Source organism: Nyctereutes procyonoides, unplaced genomic scaffold, assembly GCF_905146905.1.
Source record: "Nyctereutes procyonoides isolate TBG_1078 unplaced genomic scaffold, NYPRO_anot_genome, whole genome shotgun sequence".
NCBI lineage: Eukaryota > Metazoa > Chordata > Mammalia > Carnivora > Canidae > Nyctereutes > Nyctereutes procyonoides.
This window is the reverse complement of record NW_026575048.1, coordinates 19910679-19922974: the sequence shown is the minus strand read 5'-3', so window position 1 is coordinate 19922974 and position 12296 is coordinate 19910679. Positions and strand designations below refer to the sequence as shown.

The 12296-nt window shown below is 40.7% G+C and overlaps 1 pseudogene; it reads right to left on the bottom strand.

The window, feature by feature from the left end:
• Positions 1 to 12164: 12164 nt before the first annotated feature.
• On the bottom strand, positions 12165 to 12296 carry LOC129511204 (U4 spliceosomal RNA; annotated as a pseudogene).

Below are 12296 nucleotides of genomic sequence, written 5' to 3'. Positions count from 1 at the left end.
AAGGAAGCTGGTATAGCCCAGTAAAGAAGAAAGGCCATGTGGAGGAAGTGTTCCAAGCCAACTGCCAAAGCCAACTGTGAGACATGTAAGTGATGCCAGCGTGGACCTTTCAGCCCAGCTAAGTACAGTTGAATGCGGCTATGTGAGTGAACCCAGCAAAACCAGAAGAGGAACCACTCAGTCTACACACAGAATCCTGAGAAATAACATATCATTGTCTTAAGCTACTGGTTTTGGGGTAGTTTGTTACACAGTCATAGGTAACTAAAATATATTTCTATTTGTTTTTTTTTTTTTAATTTTCATTTATTTATGATAGTCACAGAGAGAGAGAGAGAGAGAGAGAGAGAGAGAGAGGCAGAGACACAGGCAGAGGGAGAAGCAGGCTCCATGCACCGGGAGCCCGATGTGGGATTCGATCCCGGGTCTCCAGGATCGCGCCCTGGGCCAAAGGCAGGCGCCAAACCGCTGCGCCACCCAGGGATCCCGGTAACTAAAATATATTTCTATTTGAACTCCAGTCAATCACTGTTTGATGGTTGCCCTGAGGCCTTAAAACCCTGGCTTTTCTGGTCTGCCTTGCTCATGAGTCAAGCGTGCTCCAGTGATTAGGGAAAACTCTCAGGCAGGGAGTCCCAGATGTTTGCAGGAAGGAGCTGTCAGCATATACAGGAACACTGAGTATTGGGCGGATATGGTGGAGACCAGTCACATTTCCTACAACCTCAGAAGGTCTTTTTCTCCAACTTGTATGTGGAGTGGGGGTGGGAGGTGGAGATGAGGAGGTTTCTTTGAGGAACCGCAGACATCCAAGTGAATGATACCTCTGGGAGACACCACCACTTAGGAGAAGAGTTTGCAGAACAGAAAGGTGGGGCTGTCCCAAACTGAGATTGGGGGCTTCCCTTGTTCTTCTCAACTTCCCTAAGAGTGAGAGTTCTCACAGTCTGCTCTTAGATGGCATGCCTAGAACCCCACATTTTGCCAGCTCTCAGATTCGTCTCCATTGCTTTCTGCTTCCTAGTGGGCAAAACTACTTACTCTGCCTGGCTGGGCTCCTCACTAGCCTCCTATAGAGCTACCATCCTTCTCACTTCTCAGTACCTTCCCTGTTTCCCAGCCTCTGGCCTTGAGGTCCCCACTAACTCCATGTCCTGTCCTGTTCAAATATAATTCATCCAGATCAGCTTTTCCAATATCAGGACATCTAAACCTTAAGGAGTTTTATTTTATTTTAAGATTTATTTATTTATTCATGATAGACATAAGAGAGAGAGAGAGAGAGAGAGAGAGAGAGAGAGGCAGAGACACAGACAGAGGGAGAAGCAGGCTCCATGACAGGAGCCTGACGTGGGACTCGATCCCGGGACTCCAGGATCGCGCCCTGGGCCAAAGGCAGGTGCCAAACCGCTGAGCCACCCAGGGATCCCCTAAACCTTAAGGAGTTTTAAAAAGGAACTTGTCAAAAAAGATCTCATCAGTGAGATGAAATTACAGAAAAATCTCAGGTGTGATTTTCTCCATTTCTGTCATTGCAGGGGAGATTATATTTAAGGTTGTAATAGATATGATATCCTAGGCTGCAGAGTTGTTCCCAGGTATCAAATGTTGTGAATTAACATTTCAAAACATCTTGGAAAGTTACCAGAAGAAATCTTTCTTTTGTCTGAACATGCAAAAAAATAAAGAGAAGCAAATTTTGTGCCTATACTAACATGAGCTATGTTCCTGTATTTGAAATATAAGGAAGTGGTTCTACAAGAGACTGACGAAAGAAATTTACTTCCAGTTTAGTAAGACCACAAGAGCAGAAATCACAGCATTTTGCATTGGATTTGCAAAAAAAAAATCAGGTTTAAAATATCCAGATGTGAAAAAAAAAAAACAAACCTCACTTTAGAAGAAAAATTTAGTCTGAAACCAAGGATCAGAATACATAGTGTATTATTTACCATTCCTCTGAATTGCAAATGGCGGCAAAAATAAATGAGTTGGTTTAGTTTCCTTCATCTTAGTATTTTCTTCCTCATAATAGCTAGTGAACTTTTTTGAGCATCTATCATGTGTCAAAAACTTCCATTCACTTGATCTAATCCTCAGAGCAACATCCACTATGCCAACTACTTCTAGTTGAAATTCATGACCACACTTCTCAAAAGGAGTCTCAATGCTGCCAAGCAACCCTACTACACTTCTCCAGTATGTTCTCTCCCCCATTCTCCCAAACCAGTTATTTCACACATTCCGGCTCTTCTCAAAGCTCTCACATCCTCCTCCACTTCCTCAGTCCTACCTACCTCTCCCCTCTCTCCCCGGACTTCTCTCCACCTCACTCCATTCTAGATCTTTATATTTCATGGATACGCCAAACTCTTTCTTCTGCCTCAGGGCTTTTGAAATTCTCTTTCCCTCTAATTGGAATGCTCCACACCCTAATCTTCACAAGGCTAGTTCCTTCTTGTCTTCTGTTTTTCCTCAAATGTCAAATTCTCAGACAGCCCTTCCTTGTAAATTCAAAGATGCTCCAACTCAGTCACTGTCTTGCACATCAACCTGGTTGATTGTCTTCCAAGTATTTATCAACATCCAATACTGCCTATCTATTTATTTCTCCCAGGTCTTCACTTAAATGAAGCTTCCCTATGTGGTTTTCTGCTATATTTTCAACATCCAAATGTGAGTCTGTCACATAATAGTGACTCAAAAATGAATATTTATTGAGTAAATTATCTAAATGTTTGGCAGCTGAGGAAGCTCAAGATTAAAGATTATAAATAAATTGCTTATATTCACTTAACTAAATGACAAAGTTGGGACTTGAACCTAAATCTTCTTAGGTCCAGGCTTTATCCCTCATCTACATAAAAATCTCTTGCTCGGATGAACATTTAAAAATGTATTTGGACTCTGAGGAATATTTGTGAATGTGGACAGCATTTAAGATAACTTCAGAATGAATAGTCAAATTCCTCAGGCAGAAAACCAAGGAGATGCTGAGGACATCTGGCTGGACAAAGCCCACGGTAACTAAGGAGCAGTGCAGCCTGGCTATTCCCAGCTTGTTCCTGGCTGGCTTCCAATTCCTCTGCCTTCCTTCCTGCTTCCTGCATCTTTGAGCCTTTGACCACCTGCAGTACAGCACAGTTTAAGTTGGGCTCTCATTTTCCCTTCATACCCATGAAGTGAGCTAGTTCGTGCCTGTCAGTGGCATTAAGATTCGTGCTTTAGAGAACCTAGAATAAGACAGTTTCTGTGGGGACCTGTCAACTCTAAATCTATGTTTATATATCAGCCTAAATCCTTGGGAAATTGCATTTTTAGTTCTTTGCAGAAAATGGGAATCTTGTGTTGACACTGCATTGATCCTCAAAATGACGAATAAAAGGTGAAGGAGAGAAAATGAGGACTCTTTTGGGGCACCTAGCTAGCTCAGTCCATAGAGCATGCAACTCTTGATCTCGGGGTCATTAGTTGGAGCTCCACATTGGGCATAGAGCTCAGTTAAAAAAAAGAAAAGAAAATGAGGACTCTTTTGGTTGTTATTTTAACTAGCATTCAGAGAAATCTTCACAAGTAGGTTATAGTCTCAAGGAATGCTGGATGTAAGGGGTCATTCACTGGATTTTCTTCAGAAACTAAGATCCAGACAGGTAATGATACTTATAGAGAGTTCATTATATACCTGGCATTATTTTCAGTTTTCTTTTTAAAATTATTATTATTTTATTTTTATTTTTATAAAGATTTTATTTATTTATTCATGAGAGACACACACAGAGGCAGAAACACAGGCAGAGGGAGAAGCAGGCTCCATGCAGGGAGCCCAATGTGGGACTTGATCCTGGGACTCCAGGATCATGCCCTGAGCTGAAGGTAGACGTTCAACCACTGAGCCACCCACACGTCCCTATTTTCAGTTTTCTATGTGTATTTATTTTATCTTTAACACTTTATGAAATAGATACTATCAGTATTACACCCATTTTCCACATGAGGAAACTGAGGCCAAAAAGATTTTGAAAATTTGCCTAAAGTCACAAGCTGTTAAGCGGCAGAGCCAGGATTTCATTCACTTGATCTGACTCTGGAGCAGGGATTCACCTTCTTCTTCTTCTTTTTTTTTTTTTTTTTTAACATCGTATTTGTTTATTCATGAGAGACACACAGAGAGAGGCAGAGACACAGGCAGAGGGAGAAGCAGGCTCCATGCAGGGAGCCCCACGTGGGACTTGATCCCGGGACCCCAGGATCAGGCCCTGGGCTGATGGTGGTGCTAAACCGCTGAGCCACCCAGGGATCCCCTGGAGCAGAGATTCTTAACTACCCCCTATTTTTGTGTTCATTTGTTTTTACTATGGATTCCTTTGGCAGTTTGTGGAAACCTATAGACCCTTTCTCAGAATCTCTTTAAATGTGTAAATAAAATACACGAGATGACAAAGAACAACGTTTATATTGAAATATAATGATTAGAGGGACTCCCGGATGGCTCAGTTGGGCGTCTGCCTTCAGCCCAGGGCGTGATCCTCAGATTCTGGGACCCAGTCCCTCGTTGGGCTCCCTGCATGGAGCCTGCTTCTCCCTCTGCCTGTGTCTCTGCCTCTCCCTCTGTGTCTCTCATGAATAAATAAATAAAATCTTTTAAAAAAATGAAATATAATGATCAGCTTATTAGAAAAACAAGTATATGTTATAGTGATATAAGTGCTGCATTATTAATGCATCAAATAATAAGAGGCAGTGGTAGTTCTAATAATACTGAAGTTGTGATAAATGCAAAAATATTTCTAGATATCTCAACTGTAATATAACATGAAAATATCTGTGATTTCTGTTGGTGACAAGGTCATAAGTTTAAGGTTAGTGAAAATAAAGTTGTACTTTTGTCTGAGCTAATGGATCCCTCCCTTGGACTGCAAGTTAGGACATAATGCCCTTAGAAGTGTTGCAAAAATCCTCCTGACTGGTCTCTTTGCTTCTAATCTCATTCATTCTCCCTGCCCTGACCACTCTCTTCACTCTCTGCCATTCCTCCTAAGAGACTTGCTGAATACCCTCCCTTACCCTAAGATCCATAGAGTTTATCACCTATTCCTCTATGTCACTTTAGGATCTTGTATATACATTTACGATTGCACGTATAACAATGTATGGTATTTGTTAATAGGTCTTTCTTATTTTAATATGAGCTATTTGGGAGTAGGGACTGTGTCTTGTTTATTCATTCACTTATCTGCTTATTCATTCAATAAAAATGTATTGAGCACTTCCTGTTACAAAGTGCTATTCTGGGCACTGCAAATATAATAAATATGATAGACTCAGGCCCTGTCCTCACTATTTCACAATCTTACACTCATTTCTGGCCCTCAGTATTTGGCTCATGATTGAAATATAATAAATTAACCTGCTTAATTGAACTGAATAGAGTATTTCAAGATCATATTAGTAGTTGACAGAAACTTTCTCTAAAAAATGTTTTAAAAATGTTTTTTAATATTTTATTTATTTATTTTAGATGGAGGGCCACACAGACGGGTAGAGAGGGAGGAAGAGGGACAAGCAGACTCTGTGCTAGGCATGGAGCCTGACTTGGGGCTCAATCTCAGGATCCTGAGACCATGACCTAAGCTGAAATCAAGAGTTGGAAGCTCAACCGACTTGAGCCACCCAGGCGCCCCTAAAAAAACATTTCTTGAGAAGTTCCTCAATCTTTTTTTTTTTTTTTTTTTTTTTTAAGATTTTATTCATTTACGAAAGACAGAGAGGCAGAGACACAGGCAGAGGGAGAAGCAGGCTCTGTGCAGGAATCCTGATTCGGGGTTCAATCCTGGAGCTCCAGGATTATGCCCTGAGCTGAAGGCAGATGCTCAACCACTGAACCACCCAGGTGTCCCAATCTTTGTATTCTCATATAAATTGCCAGGTATAGAGCAGACATTCAAAACAAAGATTCCTTTCCTTTAGGCTCTTTGTGGCCCTGACACCAAGTAAGCTAAATCTTGCTGCATAGTAGAGAAATGAGAACAGCTGGTCATTCATAAGTTTTGCAGGAGGGAAGAAGAGTTGAGAAGGTCTATGTTTGCCCTCTTTTCTGGTCAGGTATAATATATAAGATACCTAGCTGACATTAATGGATAGTTTCCAACATACCAGGCACTGTTCTAGGCGCTTTACACGTATCACCACCTCATTCAGTTCTCAAAATAATCCTCATAGAGAGAACTGAGGCTTAAAGAGGTTAAACGGGTTGTCCAACTTCTGATAGGTAAAAGGTACTCAGGTGGGGCAGTTCCAGCCCAGGCAGTCCTAGCCTAGCACCTCTTCCTCTTTGCAGCCACTGCTATTGACTATGCAGGGTCAGAGGTAAGGACTTTGAATGGGATCCACCTACAGCCTGCCTCCTGGTCATGACCTAACTCAAGGCAAGCACCTTTGAGATGGCAAATTGGTTAAGGCTGAAGTCTGTAGTGAGAGCAGAGCTAACAGCAGCTCTGTTCCCTGGCACAATCATACTACATTGTTTATCTAATATTGCATTTTTATAACAATTGCTCAATCTATTCCCCTCTAGAACTAGTATCAGTTCTACTATCTGTGAAGCTATAGGAAGAAGTCTCTTAAAAAGGAAATTCTCTTTGAACTGCCATTAGACAGAACTGGATAAATTCTACCAAACTGGGGTATTTATTTAAGTTAATTACATTGCATTCTGATATAATGATATAAATAACACATGTGCATTATTTACCTAATTTACCAAACTGAAATGTAAAATAGAAATACAAGTGCCTGAGTATCTTTGGACAGAAGTAATTTAAAAACATATGGACAGAAGTAACTTAAAAAATGAGTTTTTCCTTCTCCAGTCAAAAGATACAGAGTGGCTGAATGGATAAAAAAGCAAAACCCAATTATTCACTGTCTAGAGGAGGCTCACTTCAGCTTTAAGGGCTTAAATAGACTGAAAGTGAAGGGATGGAAAAAGAAATTGTATGCAAATGGAAACCAAAAGAAAGCAGAGGTAAGTTATACCTATATCACCCAAAACAGACTTTAAGCCAAAGCCCGTAACAAGAGACAAAGAAAGTCATTATGTAATGGTAAAGGGAACAATTCATTAAGAGGCTGTAACATTTGTAAATATTTACACACTCAACATGGAAACACCTAAATATATAAAACAAATATTAACAAATTTGAATGGAGAAATATGCAGCAATACAATAGTAGGGAACTTCAATATCCCACTTGCAACAATGGATAGATCATCCAGACAGAAAATCAATTAAGGAACATTGGACTTAAATGACACACTAGACCAGATGGACTTAACAGACATTTACAGAACATTTCATCCAACAACAGTAGAATACACATTCTTCTCAAAAGCACATGGAACATTCTCCAGGATAGATCATCTGTTGGTTAAAAAAATGACTTTTCATCAATTTAATAGCTTGAAATCTTATCAAACATCTTTTCTGAACACAATGGTATGAAAATAGATAGCAATTACAAAGAGAAAACTGGAAGATTTGCAAGTAGGCAGAAACTAAACAATATGCCCCTCGACAATCAATGGGTCAAAGAAATCAAAAGAGAAAGAAAAAGAACTAATATGGAAATATAATATATCAAAATTTAGGGAATGCAGCAAAAGCAGTTTTAATAGGGAAGTCCATAGCAATTAACTCCTACATTAAAAAAGGGGTGGGGGCAGCCCTGGGTGGCTCAGCGGTTTAGCACCTGCCTTCAGCCCAGGGCATGATCCTGGAGTCCTGGGATCAAGTCCCATGTTGGGCTCCCTGCATGGAGCCTGCTTCTCCCTCTGCCTGTGTCTGCCTCTCTCTCTCTCTGTGTCTCTCATGAGTAAATAAATAAAAATCTTAAAAAAAAAAAAAAAAGAAAGGGGTGGGACACCTGGGTGGCTCAGCAGTTGAGCCTCTGCCTTTGCTCAGGGCATGATCCCTGGATCTGGGATCAAGTTCCATATCAGGCTCCCTGGATGGAGCCTGCTTCTCCCTCTGCCTATGTCTCTGCTTCTCTCTGTGTGTGTCTCTCATGAATAAATAAATAAAATCTTAAAGAAAAAAAAAAAGGAGTGGCTGGATGGCTCAGTTGGTTAAGCATCTGCCTTCAGCTCAGGTCAGGATCCCAGAGTCCTGGCCTAGGGCTCCTGCTTCTCCCTCTTCCTCTCCCCTTCCACTCCCCCACTTCCTGCTCTCATTCTCTCTTCCTCAGATAAATACAATCTTAAAAAAACAAAAGCTCTCCAATAGATAACCTAATTTTATACCTCGATGAACTAGAAAAAATAAAGAATGCAGCCCAAGTTAGTAGAAAGAACAAAATAACAAAGATCAGAGCAGAAATAAATGAAACAGATTCTAAAAGACAATAGAAAAGGGATGCCTGTGTGGCCCAGTGGTTGAGCTTCTGCTTTAGGCTCTATTCACTGTCTAGAGGAGGCTCACTTCAGCTTTAAGGGCTTAAATAGACTGAAAGTGAAGGGATGGAAAAAGAAATTGTATGCAAATGGAAACCAAAAGAAAGCAGAGGTAAGTTATACCTATATCACCCAAAACAGACTTTAAGCCAAAGCCCGTAGGCTCTGGGTGTGATCCCAGGATCCTGGGATTGAGCATGGTATCAAGCTCCCTACTCAGTGGGTAGCCTGTTTCTCTCTCTCCCTCTGCTGCTTCCCTTCCTTGTGCTCTCTCTCTCTCTGTGTGTCAAATAAATAAATAAAATCTTTAAAAAAGAGAAAGAGAGAGGACTCAAAGTTACAAATGCTTTCAGGAGACATTACAACTACCAACTACAGAAATTCAAAGGGTCATAAGAGATTACTATGAACAAGTATATGCCAACAAATTGGAAAACCTAGAAGAAATTTTCTAGAAACACACAAACTTCCAAAATTGAATCATGAAGAAATAGAAATCTGAACAGAATGATTACTAGCAAGGAGATTGAATCAGTAATCAAAAACCTCCCAGCAAAGAAAAGTCCTAGACTAGGTGGGTTCACGATAAATTCTACCAAACATTGGAAGAATTAACACCAATTCTTTGCAAGCTCTCAAATAGAAAAAGAGGAAACACTTTCAAACTCATTTTATGAGGCCAGTATTACCCTGATACCAAGCCAGACAAGGATATAACAAGAAAAGAAAATTACATGTCAATGTCCCTCATGAACATGGATGCAAAATTCCTTAACAAAAAAATGAGCAAACCATAGAACAATGGAACCAGGAGCTAGTTGTTTGAAAAGATCAATAAAACTGATAAACTTCTAACTAGAGTCATAAAAAAAGAAAGAGGACTCAAAAAAATGAGCAAACCAAATCCATAGTACATTAAAAGGGTCATACACCATGATTAATTGATATTTATTCCAGGAATGTTTTCATATCTTCAAATCAATGTGATATACCACATTAACAAAATGAAAAATAAAAATCATATGATCATTTCAATAGATGCAAAAAAGCATTTGACAAAATTCAACATTTTTTCATAATAAAAACTCTTTTAAAAAAATTTTTTTTTTATTTATTTATGATAGTCACAGAGAGAGAGAGAGAGGCAGAGACACAAGCAGGCTCCATGCACTGGAAGCCCGACATGGGACTCCATCCCCGTGTCCCAGGATCATGCCCTGGACTGAAGGCGGCGCTAAACCGCTGAGCCACCGGGGCTGCCCGTGTCATCTTTCTTAACAACAATAAGATTTCCAGTAACAACTTCATGAGAAAGTTGATTCTTTACAAAATTGCTCTAGCAATATTTCTGCCAATGCTTGCCTCAGAAAATATCATCTCTACCCCTGATGGGCCTGGCATGTGGCCTCTGGCCATCACAATAGAAGCTATGTTCCAACACAGGTGCTCTCAGCAGATACTGTCCATTTGGACCCTGGTCTGATCAACAAGGAGATGCATCTATTGCATCTATATATCTATTTATGAATCTATTATCTGTATCTATTATTTCTCTTTTATTTCTTCATTATTTACATATGTAAATATGTAAGGAGGCAAAGTATTTCTATCTATCCATTATATATATATTTTTATTTTTATTTATTTTTATTTTTTTAATCTACGATAGTCACACAGAGAGAGAAAGAGGCAGAGACACAGGCAGAGGGAGAAGCAGGCTCCATGCACCAGGAGCCCGATGTGGGATTTGATCCCGGGTCTCCAGGATCGCGCCCTGGGCCAAAGGCAGGCACCAAACAGCTGCGCCACCCAGAGATCCCCCATTATATATATATTTTTTAAAGATTTATTTATTATGAGAGAGAGAGAGTGAGTCCAAGTGGAAGGAGGGATGAAAAGAGAGGAGAGAGAGAATTTCAAACAGACCCCTTACTGAGCTCAGGGTCCAATATGGGGCTCTATCCCATGACCCTGAGATCATGACCTAAGCTGAAACCAAGAGTCAGATGCTTTTTTTTAAAAAAATATTTTATTTATTCATGAGAGACACACACAGAGACAGAAAGAGAGGCAGAGACACAGGCAGAAGGAGAAGCAGGCTCCATGCAGGGAGCCCGATGTGGGACTCGATCCTCGGTCTCCAGGATCATACCCTGGGCTGAAGGCAGCGCTAAACCGCTGAGCTACCCAGGCTGCCCAAGAGTCAGATGCTTAACTGACTGACCTACCCAGGCGCCAAAGCTTTTATTTTTAAATAATTTCTACACTTAATGTTCAAACTTAAAACAGTGAGATCAAAAGTCAAATGCTCTACCAACTGAACCAGTCAGGTTCCCCAACACTGGTTAACTTTTTGAAATAATTTTTTAAAAACAATTTTATTTATTTATTTGTGAGACAGAAAGCACAAGCAGGAGGAGGGGCAAAGGGAGAAGTAGGCTCCCCACTGAGCAGAGAGCTCCATCCCAGGACACCTGGATCACTACTGGAGCCAAAGGCAGATGCCCAACCAATAAAACGATCCAGGTGTCCCTAAAATAATTTTTCAATCGTGATAAAATATACACACGATTTATCGTTTTAATCATTTTTTTCATTTTACTCATTAAAACAAAGATTTTATTTATTTGAGAGAGAGAATGAGAGAACAAATAGGGGGAAAGGGAGAATCAGGCTCTCCACTGAGGAGGGAGCCCAATATGAGGCTTGATCCCAGGACCCCGAGATCATGACCTGAGCCAAAGTCAGACACTTAACCAACTGAGCCACCCAGGCACCCCATTTTAATCATTTTTTTAAAAAGATTTTATTTATTTACTCATGAGAGACACAGAGAGAAAGAGGCAGAGACACAGGCAGAGGGAGAAGCAGGCTCCATGCAGGGAGCCTGATGTGGGACTTGATCCTGAGTTTCAAGGATCATACCATGGGCCAAAGGCAGCACTAAACCTCTGGGCCACTGGGGCCGCCCATTTTTAATCATTTTTAAGAAAGGAATTATAGGGATGCCTGGGTGGCTCAGCGGTTAAAGTGTCTGCCTTTGGTCCAAGGCATGATCTGGGACTCCCAGAATCGAGTCCCGTGTCAGGCTCCCTGCATGGAGCCTGCTTCTCCCTCAGCCTGTGTCTCTGCCTCTCTCTCTGTGTCTCTCATAAATAAATAAATAAAAATTAAATAAAAAAAGGAGTTACAATTCAGTGGCATTAAGTACATTAATATTGTTATTTAACTATCTCCACTATCCATCTCCAGAACTTTTTCGTCATCCCAAACTGAAACTCTGTAACTCATTAAACAATAATTCCCCATTCTGCCCTACCCCTAGCCCCTGGTAATTTTTTTTAAAGATTTTATTTATTTATTCATGACACAGGGAGGGAGGCAGAGACACAGGCAGAAGGAGAAGCAGGCTCCATGCAGGAAGCCTGATGTGGGATTCAGTCCTGGGACTCCGGGATCATGCTTGGAGTCAGAGGCAGGCACTTAACCACTGAGCCACCCAGGGGTGCTGCCCCTGGTAATTTTTAAAAAACATTTACTAAAAAAAAAAAAAAAAAAAAAAAAAATTTACTTATTTATTTTGGGAGGGTAGGGGCAGAGGGAAAGAGAAGCTTGAGCAAACTCTGAGCTGAGTACAGAGCTCCACATGGGGCTTGATCTCATAATCCCAGGATCATGACCTAAGGCAAAACCAAGAGTTGATTGCCAACTGTGCCACCTAGGTGTTACCCAGGTGCCCCCAACACCTGTTTATTTTTATAGAAGTATGTTTAATCAGGATTCTTTTAGCAATAACCGCGCCTTGGATAAACCTCATTGGCTACGATACTGCCCACTGCACAAAGCT